Consider the following 22,562-nt stretch of genomic DNA (forward strand, 5'->3'; position numbering starts at 1 on the left):
TTCAGGGTGTCACCCGCCTACTGCCCGAAGACAGCTGGGATAGGCTCCAGCACCCCCCGCGACCGTAGTGAGGATCAAGCGGCTCGGAAGATGAATGAATGAATCATTCATCTTCCTAACCGCTTGTTCCTCACTAGGGTAGTAGGCGGGGGGCACCCTGAATCGGTTGCCACCCAATCGCAGGGTGAATGAATTATTAATACTATAAATATGTTCTACTCTATCAATATACTTCAGGCCACTCCTCCTGGCTGATGTATGCCATCGCAGGCCTTAAACCACTTCAGGTTTTTGGTTTTGTTTAGCAAGGATGATTATTTTGCTGTTAGAACTTGGAGTTTCTACATTTTAAGACGGTTCCAGAAAGACTTCTGTGAAAAGTGCACTCAGTCACCCAAACACTTCAATGTTACACATCAATGTTAGATTAGTTTAGCAATTAGCATTACATCTCGGTCTTTCCTCATCATCCCTTTGAGAGAACAATACTTGTCAGGACAGAAGTGTGGTTTGTCAGCAGCCATGGAGGCGATGATGATTCCTGACTTAAATAGCAACGATGTCACGTATTTGGTCAAACTAGTAGTTGATCTCGTTGCTAGCTAGCTGGTACGGCGTAAATAGCACTGAGCTAGCCTCGAGCTACCGGGAGTCAAGCTCAACGAAGCTTTTTGGCAACATTTCGGCTGTTACGTTATCTGACTAAATGAATGTGATTTTCAGTTTTGCTGTTCAATGTGTTCTGATGAGGAAGCTAATGCTAATTTTGATATGCTTCTTTCGAGCCTTGCATGAGTGAATACTCACAAGTCACATGACTGACCAATCAAGGAAAATCTGGTGAAATAAATATTCTCACTTGATTCGGTGCAACAACGACGGGTTCTTCCACGAGCGTTTCTTACGTTAACTCTTCCAAGTGATATAACATGTACAGCATCCAATGAAAGTATAACAACAATCAAATTTGCATATGTCGCAGTATGACTCCACAGTTGGAGGTGAAGCCCGGACTCCAAGTATGAGTCCTCACGACAATTCTCCATGCCAGGGAGTTCACATTTGAAATGTTAAGCAAAACCATTAAAGTTTCATGCATTTCTTTTTTGATCGGCGCGCCCAAGTTCTGTGTTCCAGGTCATCAGCAGTCACTTTATAAAGAAAAAAAAAGAAAAAGTAGATAATCATCTCGAAAATGCAACTAAAACGTTGTGGGGAAAATGTCTAGACTGAGGATACAGGAGCACAAAAGCATCAATAATGTGTTTGCATACTCGTCTTGGGAGAGAGCTGAATAATTCATACCCCCGGTGAAATATATTCCTTCCTGTTTGCTCCCGTTTCTCAACTAATGGCTCTTTCTGCTTGATTTCAGCCTCCGCATTCCCCAACCGGCCTCTGATGGCGTGCGACGTTGAGCGCGCTCGCACAAGAGTAACGCTAACATTAACACGGCCAGGCATTCTTAGCCGCCAAAACCATTTTTATAATGGTGCTGCAGGAAACTGGCGAGGGGGTGAGGAGGGTGACTGCATGTCGAACTGAAAATAAATAAATAAAATCATTTCAAATTTGTGTGCGAATGCCGAGGCATTCCAACTTGGAGTGTATGAAATACTACAAAAATGAAAAAATAAATGGCAAGATGCAGAAGCCACGCATCTATTCTGCACTTCTCATGAAAAATGTGTCATTCGTGCATTTTAACCCCTTCATGCACCCTGTTACCTGATGACATGATAAGCTCTGTAGTAACCGCTGTCCCTGAGAGGCTAAAAAAAAAAACCGTAGGTTTTCAAACTTCATGGTAGTTTTAACACATCCACTTGGAGAACCCCTTAGAATTTTCGATCCATTTTTTAAGTCAAGTCAAGTCAACAGTATTTAGAGAGCACTTTCAAACAGCCATCGCTGCATACAAAGTGCTGTACATGGAGTGATTTAACATGCACAATAAACAGTAAGACAAATCGGTAATAAAGGCGGTAGAAAGCACCAAACAGTAAAATCAAGAACAAATCTAAGTCATGCTGAGTCGAACGCCAAAGAATACAAGTGAGTTTTGAGGAGGGCTTTGAAGATGGGCAGCGAGGAGGCTTGCCCAATGTTCAGTGGGAGGCCATTCCAGAGAGAGAGAACTGCTTTATCCTCACAAGGGTCACGGGGGGCTGCATTCGGGCAGCAGGCGGTGGACACCCTGAATCGGTTGCCAGCCAATCGCAGGGAACAACGAACTCAACGAACAACCATCCACGCTCACACTCGCACCTAGGAATAATTATGAGTGTTCAATCAACCTGCCATGCATGTTTTTGGAATGTGGGAGGAAACCGGAGTACCCGGAGAAAACCCACGCAGGCCCGGGAAGAACATGCAAACTCCACACAGGAAGGACGGAGCTGGAATCGAACCCAGTACCTCTGCACTGTGAGGTCGATGCGCTAATCACTCCCTCACCGATCCGCCTCCATGGAATTTTATTGGTGATTATTTTGAACAGAAGTTTACAGCCGTCCTCTAATTTTGAGAACGGTGGATTAGTTGTTCTCAAGTTTCCTTCATGCGTATACATGTGTGTCTGTGTCAACGTTACGGGTAATAATGGAATCGATGTGAATGTTCGTGTTTTCGCATTTCCCCAATTAGGGCGAGGGATTTGGTAGGTGCGAGAATGCAGCAGGCAGTTGAGGCATGAACAAAGACATGGCAGTTGGCAGACTTGATATCGATCTGGAAAAATGCTCCGTGTAACTCAACTGGCAGCAGAATGTTGTCCCGTACTTTTTCCCCCCCCAGTCAGAAGGTGTGGCGTCAGACCATTTGTCATGGGACCCAAGCCAGTATTTTCTTTTCTTTTCCGGTTGGGTCTTAGGTGCGCTCATTTGTTGTCGCGAGGCAGTGCAATTATTGTCAGCCTGTGGAAAAGCTTCTCCTGCGAGTACAATTCCCACCAATGACACAGCCGGAATGTCAAGGTGGTAATTGATGAAATAGTCCCCGCCGAATACCACGTAGTTCTTTTTCCTCCCACTATATCGAGACTGTGAGCAGCATGGTTTAAAGAAATAAAATCCATTTCAATTTATATCGGGGTGGCATTAACGCTAATGAGTGTATTCGTTTCAGAGCGTCATTGGGAATAAAAAAGCAGCATTGATCTCTTGTCATACTGCGGCTAATAGATGAGAACGCTCCTGCTATACATATATTATGACACACACACACACACACACACACACACACACACACACACACACACATTCTCCCCCCCCTTTGTCCAAGTTCCTGAGGGAGTAGCTTTTACATTCTAATTTCCTCACCTGAAATCAGTGCTGCGCAGGCAGCTAATCAAGGTGGCTGCTTAAACCAGTTGGGTCGCCAATCACGGGCAATTTATTTCGTTGGACTTACTTATAATTTGCACCACATTGAAAATGCTGCTTCCTTCCCCCCCACGCCCCAAAAAAAAATACAGTTTGATATGTAACGAGCAGGACTGTGGTCGACCGGTTAGCGCGTCGTCCTCACAGTGCAGAGGTGCAGGGTTCGATTCCGGCTCCGGCCTTCCTGTGTGAAGTTTGCATGGGTTTTCTCCGGGCACTCCAGTTTCCCCTCACATTCCAAAAACATGCATGGCAGGATAATGGAACACTCTAAATCAGGCATGTCCAAAGTCCGGCCCGCGGGCCAAATCCGGCCCGCGGTCGAATTTCATCCGGCCCTCGGCCCCTGTCATAAAATCAGTGCCGTCTGGCCCGCAGGTTGGGCGCAATGGAACACGTGTTGCATTGACTGAGGTCTCGTAGACTGGTGAGTGATGTTTCATAGAGTACTGCTTCCCTCTAGTGGCTAAATGAGTAATAGCATTCACTAAATGAGTAATAGCATTTAGACACTAGAGGGCATCACTCACGAGTTAACAAGACATCACTCCGTGTTTATATTGACTGATATGTCATATTTCAAATGATCCTTGCAGTTGTGGATATGTGTATTGCTTGTTCATTTCCCTGTTGTTCGAGTCAAAGGTTTTGTGACTATTGAAAAGTCATGGTGATACATTTTATGTTTCAAATCAATCAATTTGCACTCAGGAGACTTCTGTTTAAGAAAAAGTCAAGTGAATAAGCAGTTGCATGTGATATACCTGTTTCAAATGAACCAAAAGAAATTCTTAAGATTGTTGAAATTAAAATAAAAATGGAAATGTGACACAGACTGGCTTACTAAAATTTGTTGAACAATATTGTTGTTCAATGTAAAGAATGTCAGCCAAGGTCGGCCCCCCGACATTTTACCACATAAAATCTGCCCCCATTGGCAAAAAGTTTGGACACCCCTGCTCTAAATTGTCTCGAGGTGTGACTGTGAGTGCGGATGGCTGTTCGTCTCTGTGTTCCCTGCGATTGGCTGGCAACCGGTTCAGGATGACTCCGCATACTGCCCGATGACAGCTGGGATAGGCTCCAGCACCTCCCGCGACCCTTGTGAGGATAAAGCGGATTGGACAATGGATGGATATATGTGAAGTACAAAGCATGTATTTCATACTTCCATTCACAAAGCCTACTTTCGACACGGTGGCCTTTACTGCAATTTCTTCCTCATGCTCTGAAATTTTCAAAAGTGGAATCCATCCGTCTATCCATCCATCCATCCATCCATTTTCTAATCCGATTATCCTCACGAGGCCTGCTAGAGCCCATCCCAGCTGTCTTCGGTTGGAATTTTTCAACGGAAATTATTGGGACTATCCCTCAACTATCCATCCATCCATCCATTTTCCGAACCGCTCGATCCTCACTAGGGTCGCGGGGGTTGCTGGAGCCTATCCCAGCCGTCTTCGGGCAGTAGGCGGAGGACACCCTGAATTAGTTGCCAGCCAATCGCAGGGCACACAGAGACGAACAACCACCCACGCTCACACTTACAACTAGGGACAATTTAGAGCGTCCAATCAGCCTGCCATGCATGTTTTTGGAATGTGGGAGGAAACCGGAGCACCCGGAGAAAACCCACGCAGGCCCGGGGAGAACATGCAAACTCCACACAGGGAGACCGGAGCTGGAATCGAACCCGGTACCTCTGCACTGTGCAGCCGACGTGCTAACCACTGGACCACCGGGCCGCCACCCCTCAACTAACATTTCCAATTTGGGATAGTTCCAAAATTCCCCACCTTAACTTCCTGTGAAAATTTACCAGAAACCTTCAGGAAATCGCAACCCTACCTACAATAAAAAAAAAAAAAACAACTTTGTGCTGGCTGGCATTCGACTCAGCATGACTTAGATTTGTTCTTGATTTTACTGTTTGGTGCTTTCTACCGCCTTTATTACCGATGTGTCTTACTGTTTATTGTGCATGTTAAATTGCTCCATGTACAGCACTTCGTATGCAGCGATGGCTGTTGGAAAGTGCTCTATAAACACTGTTGACTTGACTTGACTTGACTGTATAGAACTCCTCTATCGCATTTGAAGAGGAGACGGAGAAGGGCAACAGATCAAGCGCCAAACCGAAGCACGGGATCGCTGTCACGCGTCTTGAGTCCTGCTTTGGCAACAGCGCAGGCTTTTATCTCTCAAGGATGCTCTCTTTGTACGGAAACGCTCAACTTGCATTATCTCTCCATGGCCGCCATGAATAACCATTTGGCCCAGATCATCAATGTAGCCATCCAGTTAAGCACAGTCCTTGATTGCGACCAGACTGCGGAGGACAGGGAGAGCGTTTCAAACACTAATGGAAGTGGAGGCCCGTGTATCCATTTTTTTTTTTTAACACGGGCCACGTTTTATGGTAATCATAAAGTAAGGTTAAGTGGATAGCTGGGTCAGCCGTGAACGAGGCAAGGTGGCAGCCGCTCGCCGTTCGCCGGGTGTCTGCACATTCTCAGCAGCACAAAACACTTTCATCCCGTCACATCACTCGTTTTCACTCGCAGTTTATGAAGCTCTCGGGGCCAGTTTATGAAAAATTCATTTGCCCGGTGGGATAAACAGCAAGCTGCGCGCCAAACGCCGATTGTGCCGTCCCGCCCGCACCGTACAACACGACGCCTGCCGTATGTCATGTGCTCGAGCCAAATGAGGCGCTTTGCGGGCAAAGACGAATGCGGAAATGACACAGCGTGAAAATGCAATGAGAGATTTTCTCAGACGCGACGGGGGTGGGTCGCAGTTTGTCGAGGATTTTACTTCATTGGCTTTGAAATCGTCATACTTGGCCCTATGTGGGAGGTCAGCGAAACGGAGAAGGGTCAAAAATACAAGTGCGGTATTTCCATTCCCTTTGTTCATGTGATTTTTGCTAGAAAGCTCCCGCAACTCCTTCAACATTGCTGCCGGCATCTTCACATGAAATTGTAAAAGTGTGTCTGTTCCATCCTGTTGACCAAAAAAAAAAAAGTACAAACAATACCAGATTTTGTTGTCACGTGCAGGAAAGAGCCAGACATTGCAGTTCCAGTTCCATTGTGACTTCTGCGCATGACTTATCTGAATTTGCACAAAATTACCGGGTGCCTATGGCTACTTATGGGCAGTTGAGACATGAACAATGAAAAACACACTCATCAGATGAATTTAATCTCACTCCACTGGAATTACATTCAGAGTCCAATTGAAACGATAGACAATATAATCCATATCCGGAGCCCGACAAATCCCTCGGTGCATGAATTTTTCTTTCAGTCCGCGAGAATAATAGCAGCCTGAAGCAGGGCGGGATAAGAAGAGCGCACAGGCGTTGCTCCCTCCTCCCCCGCAAGCTAAGGCCAATTTGCGCTACGCTCACAATGGTCATTGTGTTAAGATCATATTCTCATCGGCTCAAGTGCAGTGATTAGTGTTGTGCCCGCTGATATCCAAGTTCGGAGAAGCCTTTAAGACCCACCGGGCTCTCGGTGAGGAGAAACTCAGAGATGGCCTTGGATCAGGTGATGTTCTCCTGGTCGTGGCTTTTTATGAACACCTGGGCTCGCATACTTTCATCCAGACCTCTGACACATCCACCACACGTACGGATGAGTCTGGCTTCAAAGCATTTTTTTTTGCCTGAGATTTGTGAATGACATTTTAATCAACAACACAGTCAGGACTGTGGAAAAAAAATCATTGGTATTGCCTTACACACTCTTGAAGACTTGAACACCCTGAGAACCTAGATTAGGGTACCGTATTTTCACGACTATAAGGCGCCATTAAAAGTCTTAAATTTTCTCCAAAATGGACAGGACGCCTTATGGTGCGGAGCGTCCTTTATATGCGCTGAGTTCCAAAATCTGACTGACAGCCGACACGCCGTTTATATAGAGAAAAGGCGGAAGTGACTGTGAAAGAAGTTGGCCAATCAGGGAAGGGTGGGCGTGTATATATACATATATGGAGAGGGAGAGAGAGAGAGAGAGAGAGAGAGGGGGAGAGAGAGGACAGACAAGCTAGTCCGCCAATGGTGAAGGGTGGGCGTGTACGTGGACGCCTCAAGCCAGTACCAACACTTGTATAGCGTGTGGCAATGTGCATTGTTGCAAAACAACTCCGGTTTTGGTTTCTAAGAACCCCTGAAAATAAATTCGACAAAGAGACATGCCTACAAAGCTCAGTTAAAACTTAAAGCCACCGGTTATGCTTTTGGCATGCGTGACCATCTCACAGCAGCGGTGAAAAATCAAGTCAAGCAAATGAACTCTGAGCTTGCCGTTATTCCCGGAGGCTTGACTAAAGAACTCCAACCGCTGGACATTGGCATCAACCGGGCGTTCAAAGTAAAGTTGCGAACAGCATGGGAACAATGATCGATGGCAAACACAACTTTACAAAAGAGTGAGAGGCAGCGCTGGGCGAGTTACGCCACAATACGCAACAACGAGAGGGAACGCGGCGTTTTTGATGGATTACGGTACTTGCACAATTGTTCAATTCTTTCTACACACACACGCGCTGCCACCATGTTTCGCTCTGTTCTTTACTTACAAATGTGGGAAAGCTTCACACGAGAGAAATGTTGACTTTGCTGTTGCTACTCCTTCTTTCCGCTCGGCAATACGTAGCAACTCACACTAGCATGTGATGCATTCAATGACAACTGAGATGTGCAGTCCTCTGCTTCTGATACAGAGGATGAGGACTTTGATGGATTTCTGGGTGATGATTGATCGAAAACGTGAGAACATTGTACGATGGCTAAATAAAATACACCCGAACTCAGTTCTGCTTTCGTTGCCTTTTTAAAAACGTGTTTTTATCTTATCTGTATGTCTTGGCATGCTACCGTATGCTTCAAGCTAACGTGTTAGAGTGCGCGCATGCATGCCGTACGTTTAAGCTGGCGTATGTTTTACCACTGTAAAACTGCGGCTATTCGTACGATGCGTCCTGTGTATGTGTAAAATACAGAAATGTCACGCATTAATGAGACTGCGGCCATTAGTACGATGCGTCGAATAGTCGTGAAAATACGGTACTTAAAGTCCGACTGGACCCACCGCACCCTGCTCACCACCTCTTCCAGCTACTCCCTTCAGGTAAGCACATCGAACCAGGAGGCATTCAAACACATTACTTCCCTCTCGCCATGAACTCCCTAAACAGTGGCACAAATCTATCGTTGCATTTCTGCACACCCCTGTGGAAGAGTATTACCGCACTGATCATTGTAGATCGAGCTCTCTACATACTTGAACAATTGTCGTTGATCAATATTCCACGGCACCAGACACCTTAAAGCGCTCAAGGGACTTTCTCAACTGCACACCGAAAGTTGTACCACAATTACTGCGACTGATCATTTTAAAAATGGTGCAACGGTTATCCGCACCAACTGCACAACCGTCATCGTATTGATCACTTGATCTCTGCACAATGCACTCTTACATTACGGAAAGTCTTTTGGTACTCATTTGTCATGTCTTTATCGTACTAGTGTCGCCTATACTACCGGAGACAAATTCCTTGCATGTTCGACATACTTGGCCAATTAACTCATTCACTCCCAAAGACGTTTTTAAACGTCTTTTCAGACTTGGTCCAGAATTGGCTGGTACTGAATGAGCTATTTGTTAGAAGTACCAAGAACTAAACTGAGGCTCAGAGGGGATCGAGCCTTTTCTGTTGCTAGTCCCTCTCTCTGGAATGACCTCCCAATGAACATTCGGCAAGCCTCCTCGCTGCCCTCCTCAAAACTCACTTGTACTCTTTGGCGTTCGACTCAGCATGACTTAGAATTGTTCTTGATTTTACTGCTTGGTGCTTTCTACCGCCTTTATTACCGATTCGTCTTACTGTTTATTGTGCATGTTAAATCGCTCCATGTACAGCACTTTGTATGCAGCGATGGCTGTTTGAAAGTGCTCTATAAATACTGTTGACTTGACTTGACATGACTATGATGATTCTGATTCTTTTACTGTTGTGTTTTCTGCTTTTCCCAGTCTTCACGGTGTTGATTGGTGCTGCACACGCTCTGCATTGTGCCGAGCCCAGTTGTGTTAGTCAGCTGGAATTTCTCTTGTATCGCTCATTGCTCAAATACTCATCACTATTTTTGGAAAATTACTAAAGCTGACGAGGGAATACGTGCAAGGCCCTAATTCTGACATTTTAGGTTTGCTCAACCCAAAAAGTCTACCTGGCCTGAAGCTGCTTAAATGACAGACCTAAGTGGATGGGAGAATCTGCACAGCCGGAGACTCGCTTTTTCACCTTGCGTGCACACGAAGAATATGCCACGATGTGAGTGCATGAGGAGAGACATCCATAAAAGCCAAAGCAGTTGAGATGGTAAAAAAACAGCGCCTCTACTGGTTGTAGCAGAGCAGTGCGCACCATATTCACCTTTAAAACCAGATCCCTGCACATCTAATTTCGCACATTCAATTAGTCCTGCCATCTTTACTAGAGATTATATACTTTGTTGATTAACCGGTTTTCTTTTACTTGCTGGAGATTACACGTTGAAGGGGAGAAAAAACTGAAAAGGAAAGATGTACCGTACTGCCATAAACTTCAATTCATGTCGTGGTGGTCCCTGCGAGGAGCGTGTAATCGCCATGACACACTGGTGTAATCCATTTAAAACACTTTGGCTCAGGCCTAAGGCGGCTTTGACTCTCACTGCAGGCTTCTCTTTCTTTTTCTTTTTTTTTCTTGCCTCTCACTCCATCCAAACCAGATATGTTTCATTGACTGTCTGCAATTAGCACGGCTGCCTGGAGCGGGTGAGCGGATGTTCACGCCGAAACACCTTTTGATCATCCCCAAATGAAGCATGAGCTCATTGTCCACAAGAAGAGGCGCTCTGTGGCGCGCACTTTTTCCTTCCCCGTCCCGACGAGCCTGCAGTATAATTGTGCCACCGGATCTGGCTGCCAAAGCAAACATGAGCTCACGCTGAACCTTTTGCGACTGTGTCTGCGGGCGAGGCCGCCAGTGAATTGTTAAAACAGTACCTTAGAATCCTCATGTCGTAAATATACTGGTGGGTTTTATTTAATGCAGGGTCACCTGAGAGGTCAAAGCTAATTGAACTAATTGCACACTCAGAGGAACCGTATTAAACGATTTAGCCACCAATAAACGTTGGTTCCGCTGCGGATGAGTTGTTTTTTTTTTTTTTTCCTCACTGAATTTCGTGGAACTCTGTTGAGACCAAATTTTGTCGGCAATGCCAAGGCCACACCAGATGACGGAACGTCTAATCTTTGGTATATTAGCGAGCCCTTCTGTCTATGAGTGTTTCTAAAACTTTATCGAGCCAAGGCATTTCAACTTAGAAAGATCTTCCCGGCACACCACCAGAAAAAATTGTGACAAAGTATGCCCCGTCTGTTGAAATGTGTCATTATGCTGTTTTTGGTCTGGCCAGCAGGTGGCATTAGCAGACTTCGATACGCACCTGATGCCAATCTGTAATTTGTAAACTCTGTATTTAAGGTCTCTTCTGCTATGCACCTGTGTCGGAGTATTGTTTCTGGTATTGCAATTCTCGCTGCTCATGGAATATTTGGCTAGTGACCTCGTCGTGTTTCGCGTTTTGCTTTTTGTAAGTACGATTTTGGTTTTGTGATTTGGCTTTTCGCTCGCGTGTATTTTGATACATTGTTTTAGTTTGTATTGGCGGTCTTTAATTTCATCCCTTGCCTTTTGTGCAAGCGCTTTTTGTTATCCGTTTATGTTCTCTCTGGTCCTTGTTTTGACCAGCGCTTTATGTTACCTCTTTGTCGGTGCGATTATTAGCATTAAACCTATTTTTGTTACAGAGAGTTACGTTTTTGGGATCCAGACTTAACTCGGCTTGTCCGAGTCGTGACAAAATGATGATGTCATCTCAACAAAGGCACACATTGACAAAGAGGTCTTTGACAATGTCATTGTTCTGCCTGTCACTAGATGTTGCTGGCATAGACAGATGAACAATAACACGTGATTTGTGGTGTACAAATTGTAATCTCAAGGCTCATCGTGTGAAATTGGATTTATGTCATGCGATACAGCGGCACGTTGCAGCAATGGGACAAATATTCGTTGACAAGGAACTTGCCTTTGAAGGAAGCCGGTAAATGGCAAAATTGGGCTACTTAATGACGTTAATATTGTGGTGTCTTTAATTTGATGAAGGCCCACCAGAGACGTAACCGCTAATTAAAGGAGTTGCGAAACTGGCAGGGTAGAAAGTGAAGAAAAGAAAAGAAAAAAAAAAAGAACATCAACCTGGTTGTTGCTGGAAGGACCTCAGCTAACCAATTCAGTTGTTTGTTACATATGAAAACATCTCGTGAATGAGTGTTTTCTCTGGCCCAATTTCAGTTTTTCGGGGGTTCAATTTGCCGCATCAACGTTTCATGTCCGCCCGGTGCCATGTTAGTAAGCCGGCTCATCCCCGGACTTGCTAAAAATAACATCAACTCTCGAAGGATATCACATTCCCCAAGTCCACAACTCAATCTCACCTTCCTTGCCCACTGCCCCCCCCCCCCACGCATCTCCTCACCCACTTTCATTCCGACTAGATGGATCATCTCACCCTCAATTCCACGCTTCCTCAGACGGAGAGATTGATTCGTCTGCAGGACTCCTCTGACCTTTGATATGATCCAATAAGGGACACATGGCACTAACCATATTAGCCAATCAAAGAAGGGCGGGCGCGCATTTGGAGTGAAAGGAATGTGCTTCCGTTCCCCGGGGGGCATTCCGACCACTACCTTTTTTCCATACCGCTTGGTCATCTGTCCATCTCCTGCCAACCCGAATGGCGTGGCCCGGGAGGGAAACTAAAAGATGCAAATTGCACTTTGCCTAAAGGCTCTTTGCGTCAAATTAAATTTTCACATCGATCCAAGTTATTTTGAAAGGAATGATGTGGCACATTTAGCTTCTCCCCTGCCCCCTCTCTCTCCTCTGTCAGTTTATTTAGGTATTCTGTTGCTATCATCTTGGGTATTCCCACATTCCCCCTTTTAACGCTATTCCTTGGGGTGGCGGGGGGAACTCGATCCTTTCAGACTTTAGAGGCACTTTTGCAGAGCTGCTGTGATGCTACGATAAGATTTAACTCCACGTATAAGCCTTACAATCGAAGGGTGCTCGCTTTCTTTAGACCTTCAATACACGCACAACCCTTTAGGGACTATTTGAGGAATTTTGCATCCGGAATAGCAATTTTGTACCCCCATGAATGAATAGATACCTACAACACTTGTCATTTTTATATCTTGCATGTCACTACCAGTTGCTCCAGTGTAGCATTTTGGAATTATATCCCTCACATCCATCCATCCGTCCATTTTTCAATCCGCTTTATCCTCACAAGCGGTGCCGGAGCCTATTCCAGCCGTCTTCGGGCAGTAGGCGGGGGACACCCTGAACCGGTGGCCAGCCAATCGAGGGCACACAGAGAGACGAACAACCACACACGCTCACACTCACACCTCGGGAAAATTTAGAGTGTTCCATTAACCTGCCATGCATGTTTTTGGAATGTGGGGCGAAACCAGAGTACCCGGAGAAAACCCACGCAGGCACGGGGAGAGCATTTAAACTCCACACGGGGAGGCTGGAGGCAGAATTGAACCCTGCACCTTTCACGTGAGGTCGACGTGATAACCACTGGGCGTCGCATTTATCAATTAAATCCCTCACGTGCATGTCATTCAAATTTGGAAACAATGGGAAGTTTTACTTTTGTTTGTTTTTAAAGAAAGGCCGGAAAAATAAGTAAAAAGGCCATTTCAACGATAAGCTTTTGAGTGATTCTTGCACAGGACGCTTGAAAGACATCGATTTAATGGGCTGCACATGCCCGCGACATTTGGTCAGGACTTGAGACCTCCAAAAATGGATTGACAAGTGGGAATAAAAGGAAGACGACGAAACGAAGAAATTTTCAAGAGGGACTTTGCGCGGTGTGCTCAAAGGTTTTGACAGATCCCAGCCTGCCACTTGTTGGAAGAAAAAGCGGAAAAGGGCCATGCTGCGAGTTCGCCAAGTGTTGCGAAAATCAGATCACAAGGCATGCCAAGTATCAAGAGTGGGTGGGGGGAAAGTGGGGAGGAGTGGGGGCATTTGGAGAACCTAGGCGCACCTCCTCAGTACCGTTGGCTTGTCATCTCCAAACAAGCAGAACTGAGCCCTGGAAGCCACGGTCTTAGATAAAGACGGGCCCAGTATGGCCCAAGCGTTGCGAGGGAGACTGATCCCCGCTCTCCCACAATCCCTCATTGTTATTCTCCCATGATGCCGAGCGCCGAAGCTCCGGTGGGGCTAGCTGAGAGCAAGATGGGGGTGTTTACATGTGTGCTCCCTTTCAGCTCACTGTACACACAGGATTAGGGAGGGGATTGCAATGTTCTAAGCCCTTAAAAAAATAAGAAATCCCATCTCCTGTTACTCTCTCACGCTAGAATCACATTTTTTGCGTTTTCTGTCACATTCTTATTATTATGAATCTGAGTTATGAATTATAAGTTTGTGATCCTCACCGTTTTGGTTTTTAACAGCAGAGCAGATGCAATACGCAGAGTTAAAACTTGACAATAAAAGTAAAGCTATCACGGTCAGTCCATGCGACAGACTGATAATTAACGATTCGGCGACGCCCCTTGCCAAGACATGATGGACAGACCACCCACGTTAGATGACATCGTGCATCTGTTTGGGACACGTGCTTCGAACTGGCGCTCATTTGCAAGGATTTCCAAGTCAGAATTCGTCAAAGTGCGAGCCCTGGTAATCGCAGAAAATTGGCACCTTTGAACAAATTGCCCGAATTACTGTTCCATGTTTTGGTGGATCCTGTTCTGAGAGACTCATTCACCTATTTCAAGTCAATCGGGGAAATGCCAAGGGCTTTTTTTTCCTTTCAGAATTTCCAAGTGCCATGACTTCAGTGTAAGAGCTTTAGGACAGTTACCGTCGAGCTCAGGCAGCAGAGACGGAACAAAAACGGTTTTGCAAGATATTTACTGGCGGAGAATATCAACGTGAACAAGCGTTCTTCGCTGTTTATCTGCGATGTTCACCGACTGTGAGTTCTCAGCTGGCATAAAAAGAAAAGCCATTGGAGCATTTCAGAAGTGGCATCCTTGTTCTGGACCAGTGGTTCTTAGCCTGGTTGGATCGGACCCCAGGGGTTTGGTGAATCGGTCTCAGTGGTTCGACGGAGCCTCTACCATGGAGTTTAAGAAAAACCCGACTCAACATATCGATTAGTTATGAAACGCCCGCTTCGCCATCACTGGTTGCACATGATCAAATCACAATGCTTGTCCAGAGCGATATTTATCTCTGCTCCGGGAAATGGGCACCGGTCTTGAGCATGGTAGGCACACCCCCATGTTGTGACCTCCAATTACCGTATTGGCCTGAATATAAGACGGTGGTTTTTTGCATTGAAAAAAGTGGGGGTCGTCTTATATTCAGGGTCTAGACATTATATCCATTCACGACGCTAGATGGCGCCAGATATAATTGAAGCGAATGCTGAACTTGACTCCCCAGGCCAAAGTGAAATCCTGCCACGAAGAATAAAAATAAAAATAGCGGTAGCACGAAGAAGTAAAATAAATCGTCTTATAATCAGGGCCGTCTTATATTTGGGCCAATACGGCATGTATGCATTCCATAAGCACAGTTTTCTGATTAAATGACTTTCAGTGGATTCATTTCATCCAGAACAAAATTAATCAAACCATCTGAGTCGTCGCGGCTCACAAATCCCGACTGGCCGACGACACGTCTGCTACATGGGGTGTGTTCAAAATTGAAGTGCGCTTTATCTTTTTCACTGATTTCAATTACATTCATACGTAAGTCTCGGGAAAGATCAACATCCATCCATCCATCCATCCATCCATCTTCTACCGCTTATCTGGCCAGCTGGGTGACATAGTCTCTCCAGCGTGTCCTGGGTCTTCCTCGGGGTCTCCTCCTGGTGGGACATGCCCGGAAAACCTCACCAGGGAGGCGTTCAGGAGGCATCCGAATCAGATGCCCAGCCCACCTCATCTGGCTCCTCTCGATGTGGAGGAGAAGCGGCTCGACTCTGAGCCCCTCCCGGATGACCGAGCTTCTCACCTTATCTCTAAGGGAGAGCCCGGACACCCTGCGGAGAAAACTCATTTTGGCCGCTTGTAACCGGGATCTCGTTCTTTCGGTCACAACCCATAGCTTGTGACCATAGATGAGGGTTGGAACGTAGATCGACCGGTAAATTGAGAGCTTCGCCCTTTGGCTCAGCTCCTTGTTCACCACAACAGACCGATACAACGTCTGCAGGAAAGATCAACATTTCTATTATTTCCGCACGGCCTCAGCTGTCATCAAACCCTGCCGCTTTGCCCGTTTCCGTGTTCGTTCCCAGCATAATTGCGGTGGGTGTGTCAGAAGTCCGGATAGGAAGAATGAAAAGTGCTCAAACCCTGGTGCGTCAAAAACAACAAAACAGAAGACTGTTTGGCCGTACATCCTGCAAATAACAGGAGATTATTGTCATAAACAACAATGCCCTCATTTCTTAGTTGTACCACAATCCTCCAAGGACACACACACAAAAAAAAGTCTGTGTGTTGATTTAAAATGGACGTTACAGATTCTCGCTTTCAATTTCCCGTCTGCTTACGTCTCTTATTCCCACCCCCCACCCCCCAGAGTACTCGGATTCACCACCATCATTTTCCATCCTGGAATTTTCCTTCCATGCTAACTGAGTAGGGTCTAATTGATTTCTCTTGTTGGTTCCAGGCTTGGAGCTTTGCGGGCCTTAATCCTCGCGGCTTTCATACCCGTCACAGCCGCGGCGAAATTTATATAGTGAGAAAGAAGCTGCATGTGCAGTGAGCTCACCGGCCGCAATACAGGAAAGGATCCCTTAATTGGGGAGAAGTCAGCGACTGGATCACATAGATCAAACTTAATGGCGTTCGCGTCTCCTGCGGAAGGCAAACATTGTCGTATAGCGCAACTTAACAAGCGTCTGATTTACGAGCGGAGCCGCGGAAGTAAATAGCACAGGTGAGTCGCTTTCGTCGGGCGCAGCATTTTTAGAGGGGGGGGGGGCTTCACCTGCTTATTTGTCACGCTAAAAGCGTCAGTAGGACTAAAAAAGGAAGCAGCCGGGTGTTAAATATTGTATGGCGTGCACCGTCAGTAGTTTTAGATCGGGAGGTCGGAAAAAAATTGGCAGGCGCTAAAGGTTTTTGAGGGGGGTTTTTTTAACATAATGTAAACAATTGCATCAATTGGAACTTGTTGCTGGGAAGAATTCATGACCTCGGGCGAAAAGGCATTCAAGCGGGTCATGATCAGACAAATGTTGTCATCGCAATCATTTATACACTCTGTATTACATACAAAATCCTAAGGACAAGTCATGGATTAACCCTCACAAACACAAAACAGGCAGGTACAAGAACAGGACTTTAAATCCCATGAAAAAAATAAACGGGGACAAACGTAGGCAATCACAGTGAATTACTTGGGATGAATTAGAAACCATAACTGGGGGACACGCCCATATCGAAAGCAAACAGGAACAGGGAGAAAATGCAGCGCCGAATGGAGTCATTCACATTACATTCAAATTTGCGACTCTATTAGATATAAAACATAATGTGATATAACAAAGACATGCCCATCAGGATGTTCGGATGACAACCCGAGAGGCTGATGCTCTTGAGCAGAGCCATTTATTTTATTTTATTTTTTCAAAAATGAATGCAGCGACAGATGTATTCATTTGCATTCATTTCACTAGTGCTGCTCTGTATTAAAAATCAACATTGATAACGGCGTACCGCCACCATGCCCTGCAAATATTCTATTCCAAGAATTCCGAGACAAGCCTGCCTGGCAAAACCTTCACCATCATAGGCTGTTGCTAGGCAGACTCTGTGGGGCAGAGTTTTTTTTGGGTGGTTGTTCTGTTTTTGTTTTTAATTGGAGGAACGCATTGTATTTCTCACTCCCAAATACTTTGGAATTTCTTTAAAAAAGTGAACGGCCATGGACTGGTGTGAATTATTTTTTTCAGATATTATTTTTTTGGACAGCTCAATGGTTTGCTGGAAATAAAGAATGAAAATAAAAATAAATAAAGAAATAAAAACTACTGTGCCAGGTTTAGCTAATCATCTGACTCAACAGCCAGGAAAGGATCAGAAATGCTTGAATCTCTAAGCCGTGGACCGCCTTCAAAGTGCTCGTCACCGGTACCGGTGCATTGTTCAATTAAGGGTTTGAGATTTATGCCCGCCTAAAAAGGTACCACACAGGGTAAAAAAAAAAAAAGCAGAAAGTTTTATCAGGGTATGTTAAAGCATGAACTTCACTGCTGCTGAGGAATGTCCAAATGTCAATCATAGTTTGACACTAGAATGGACTGATATGGGAAATCCAGTGGAGGAATCAGGAAAGAGACTCACTCAAGTACATTGCTTAAAAAAAAAAGTAAATAGATGTCATTTTGGCACACCGCAGAGAAGTGTGTTGATAAAAACTGCCAATTTCATAAAATGAAACTTGAAAACCCGGAAAATAAATAAATATGCCGTTGTCTCAAGCTCTAAAGCGCTCTGTGGGTGTGGCCACTAAATGTGCTGAAACCACGACACACTCAAGTGTCAAGTCTCAATCAATTATCACTTCCGAAACCTGTAGAAAAAATAATAACCAAAAAAAAATGGATGCATACTATCCACACGCATGCGGACAGATCGGACTCTTGGAAAAAAGAAAATTTCCCTCCTCCTCGCTCTTCTGTGTCTCTCAGCATGACGTGCGTGCGCACACTCAAGGAAAAAAAAAAAAAAAACAAGGTACTCTAAAGCGGCCATGACAGCGACTACCCAAAAGGAAGATGCAATTTCGGGGCGTAAGCATGATGTGAATTAGGGCACCATGTCGACTCAAGTGCGTCCATTGGGCCTCGGTTTAGCCACACCCAAAAAAGAACAGTTTCACAAATTAGTCCTACACATTCTTATTCTTATCAATTTACCTTCAAAAACATCCAGTTTACTATATTTAGAACTCTCAGAATTCATATTACACGGTCTTGAACTTCTTTTTACACTTACATGAAGGTGGGCAACGTAGATTTGGTGCATGAATAAAATTCTGCTGTTTGACGGAACAGAAATGAGTTCATGAATCACTGTGATGATGTCACACAAACATTGCTCCTATCAGGTTGATACTGTTTTGTTCCCCCGGGGCCAAAAAAAAAGCACCCGAAAAGCACATTTGCAATAGGAAGAAAAAAATATAGTGTTTTGTCAATCTTGGTCATTTTAACACCGTGTAAGAGAGCAAATGAGGTGCCAGGTTAAGACCACCTGAGATGTCAGGGGGGGGGGGGGGGGGGGGGCACTTCCTTGCAGCGGTCAGCACAGAAGTCACAACACGTACGCTCATTGCCACATTCCTCATGAACTCTGCCCAACTTTTCCACGACAATCTCAGCTTTCAACACGACCATTAACCTTTTGAAACTTCAAATAACAAGTCTATCCTTCTCCAGACCAAATAAACGTTCTGTAAGTGTCCAAAAACTTTTCTCAGCATGCCCCCAATGATGATGGCTGCAGTTGCTCCATCCTGCTTTTTTTTTTTTTTTTTAAATGTCATTCATCAGCGTTTGATGGTGCACAGTGTGGGGGCATAAGCGATAGATAATTGATGGAGGATGTGCGCGGCGGATCATCACGCGTCCCAACTTCACCGCACATGAAAAGATGCAGAGAAAAAGTGTTCACTTACTATCCACGCCGGAGCGGTTGAACGGTAAAGCACCCGATAACTGTGTTTAAAAGAGAGAAAGGGGGTAGGGGGGCAGGGGTAAGGAGATGGGGTTGCCACAATCAAAATTGGAATGATCTCATCATCAGCACATCCAAATGTCTTACATACCAGGGCTTGAAGGTTTGAGTCCTGAAGAAATTCCAGAGGAGTCCCTTTCATCCAAGTCAGAAAACAGCAATGCGTTTCTTATTCCCCAAAAAAAAGGTGTTCTTTGTTTTGTTTTGTTTTGTTGTGAACTGTAAGAGAAGAATTTCCATTAGCCACCATCAAAAGTCCAAGAGCTGGGATGAGCGGGAGTGAAAAGTCAAAATCGAGGTGGTACCTGCTCTCTTGAGCAGCGTCTGGATGAGAGCGCCAAGGAGAAGACGGACGGGCAGGGAGCAAATCACGCTTTTCCCGAGGAAACCGAGCCGCTGCGCGCTGTCAGATTTACACCATCGCGCGTGCACATCCAAACGCACACACATAGCCGTGCACTCACATAGCTCATGGGCTTGGAGTGGAGAGAAAGAGAAAGTGTGTGTGTGTGTAAGAGAAAGAGGGGAGAGAAAGCGAGCGAGAGAGAGAGTGAAACGTTCCCACTCCCTCCGCACGAGGGCAAGCTAGAGCGGCAAACTCAAAACTATTCATTTTTCTGTACGCTGCCAACTGAACATTGGAATTCAGGTATTAGTTAGAAGGCAACTTGCAGGTTTGTAGACATTGAAGAAAAGAAAGGGACCGCCATTGATTCTGGCGGGTTTAATTGTTACAATGGTAATGCTGACTCACCTGGTAAAATTAGGAATAATAATGTAAACTCAAAATCCTGATGCATTGAAACGCAATTGTTTTATTTTTTTACACAGCGCTGCGCTTTCCCACCTTTGACTCATAAAACTGTAAGTCGAGGGGTTCGTAGTTTTTACTTTACGAACGGCAAAAGGAGGGATGGAATCCTTTGAATGCAGTTTTATTGAGAAGGAAAAAACCCTCATCTATGGTCACGAGCTATGGGTCGTGACCGAAAGAACGAGATCACGGATACAAGCGACCGAAATGAGTTTTCTCCGCAGGGTGTCCGGGCTCTCCCTTAGAGATAAGGTGAGAAGCTCGGTCATCCGGGAGGGGCTCCGAGTCGAGCCGCTTCTCCTCCACATCGAGAGGAGCCAGATGAGGTGGCTTGGGCATCTGATTCGGATGCCTCCTGAACGCCTCCCTGGTGAGGTGTTCCGGGCATGTCCCACCGGGAGGAGACCCCGAGGAAGACCCAGGACACGCTGGAGAGACTATGTCACCCAGCTGGCCTGGGAACGCCTCGGGATCCCCCGGGGATAGCTGGAAGAAGTAGCTAGGGAGAGGAAAGTCTGGGCTTCCCTGCTAAAGCTGTTGCCCCCGCGACCCGGCCCCGGATAAGCGGTAGAAGATGGATGGATGGATGGATGGATGGATGGATGGAAAAAAAGACGTTTGCGCCGCAGCACCTCTACTAAAACACTTCCTGTTTCCTTCAGCCAATCAGACGCGCTCAACATAAACATGTTTAAGAAATTATCAAAGAGAATATAATTTAGGTAACATTACAGACAATACTGTAAAGATCAAACATAAAATGATAATAATTAACAATTTCACAAAAGCTTCCCAAAAAATAAAACAAAATAAAAAATAAATACGGGCGGCACGGTGACCAACTGGTTTGCGCGACAGAAACGTTCAAAAACATGCATTTCAGGTGAATGGAAATTGTCCCGAAGTGTGATTGTAAGAGCGTTAGAGTTGTTAAAGTTACAAATCTAATGTTCAAAAAATTGTACGGCCCTTTGCAACAAGGATCGACGTGTCTTTTTTCCAAAGACAACAACATCTTTTTGGGCTGCTTCGTGACTCCATATATTCCGAGGCCGTTATTATTATTCAACTTGATGATGGACTATGTTGCATAAGTCTCCATTATAGATTGGGCGAAAACGCCATTGGATACCCGCCAAGAGAGCAATAGAAATAAAACTGGAGATGAGGTGATATCGGTGAGTCATTTTTATTCCGGGGAGGTGGGTTGGTGGGGGACTTACTCCGAAAGTATTGCGACCCACTTCTTAAGCCGTTACATAATCGGCGAGGAGTCGGACTGCATCCGAACGATAAACAGTGGTAGCTGTAGCATGAGCGAGTGAATGGAGTAGGAGGTCCGGTGAGCAAGCTATCTTTAGATTGGCGGGTTAACCTCATGTAGACCTTGCCTGGAGCCAAAATGAGAAAGAGAAGCGGCGAGATTACATGGCTCACATACTGGAGCAACACAGTGCAAATCCCTCCTTCCAGTATGTTGTTTTCACCAAGCAGCCTGTCAGAAACAATTACGTTGGTTTCAAAGGAGTTCTGTCACGAGAGATTCGAACTGAAAGTGACTGGCGACGCAGGCGAAACGGTCGCAACCCCCCCCGTGCCACGGCTCGAGCGCTACCTTGATGGTGACTGCCTGGAATTTGAAACATCACACAGGAACGCGTAGAATGAGGTGAGTTTTACATCTGCGCTTCAATCTGCATCGGCGTTAGGATCAGTGAAAAGAAATCTACATGATTATATGTTAGCGAGGAGAAATATGTACTAAAGTGACCTTTTCACTTTGAGTAGCCCCTAATTAATCCCAAACTGGAATGTGAAATATATCAAATGAATTATGTACGTGCAAAAACACTTCATTAAGTACGAAGGCAGAATTTAATGGAATCCAGTGCACGAGTCGTATGGAAAAAAAATAAACTGCAGACCGCCGCCATGATTGACGACTGGGATGTACCATTTTTTTGGAACGGGGGGAGGGGTTCTGGGCTGGCAGGAACCATTTAATTTCAACTGAAAAATCAACACATCAGTCGTCCACGTTTGGTTGCACAGATCTTCATCAATTTTAAACAAGCGAAAAGCGTCTAATCCACACTTGGTTTTAAGGGCTTTCCGAATGAAGGATACGGTTAAAAAAAAATCTCGAAAAAAAAAAGTCGAAATCTTGAAGCCAAGCAAAAACTCAAGCACAATGTCAAAAAAAAAAATACAATCACAGCTCTATGAGAATTTATGTAGAAATGTCCAAAACATCAGAAGCCTTTTAAGTTATTAAGAAATATTGAAGTCTGGTTTGAAATAAAAACAAATGTCAGGAAATAAAACCTGTAAGGTGAGAGTTTGAAACTTTGTATGCGTTTCCTTTTCCATACGTTTTCAATTGATCCAGCCTAACGAGAACAACAAGGCCATTTCTGTCGACATTATGGATTC

The 22,562-nt window shown here is 45.2% G+C and overlaps 1 protein-coding gene across 31 annotated transcripts in view; it reads right to left on the reverse strand.

Annotated features, from left to right (window-relative positions):
- Positions 1–19,827, reverse strand: part of LOC127604875 (receptor-type tyrosine-protein phosphatase delta-like) — a 313,271-nt gene extending 293,444 nt beyond the window's left edge. For 16 of the 31 annotated variants that reach the window (XM_052072387.1, XM_052072370.1, XM_052072353.1 and 13 more), the window contains exons 1-3: positions 19,621–19,826; positions 19,407–19,534; positions 19,257–19,296 (exon numbers count right to left, since the gene is read on the reverse strand). The gene's annotated coding sequence lies outside the window, so the exon portion shown is untranslated. Of the gene's footprint in view, positions 1–19,256; positions 19,297–19,406; positions 19,535–19,620 lie in introns of all 31 variants that reach the window. The other 15 variants (XM_052072465.1, XM_052072454.1, XM_052072428.1 and 12 more) reach the window with 3 other exon arrangements.
- Between the last annotated feature and the right edge of the window lie 2,735 nt (positions 19,828–22,562).

Source organism: Hippocampus zosterae, chromosome 1 (assembly GCF_025434085.1).
Source record: "Hippocampus zosterae strain Florida chromosome 1, ASM2543408v3, whole genome shotgun sequence".
Lineage (NCBI taxonomy): Eukaryota > Metazoa > Chordata > Actinopteri > Syngnathiformes > Syngnathidae > Hippocampus > Hippocampus zosterae.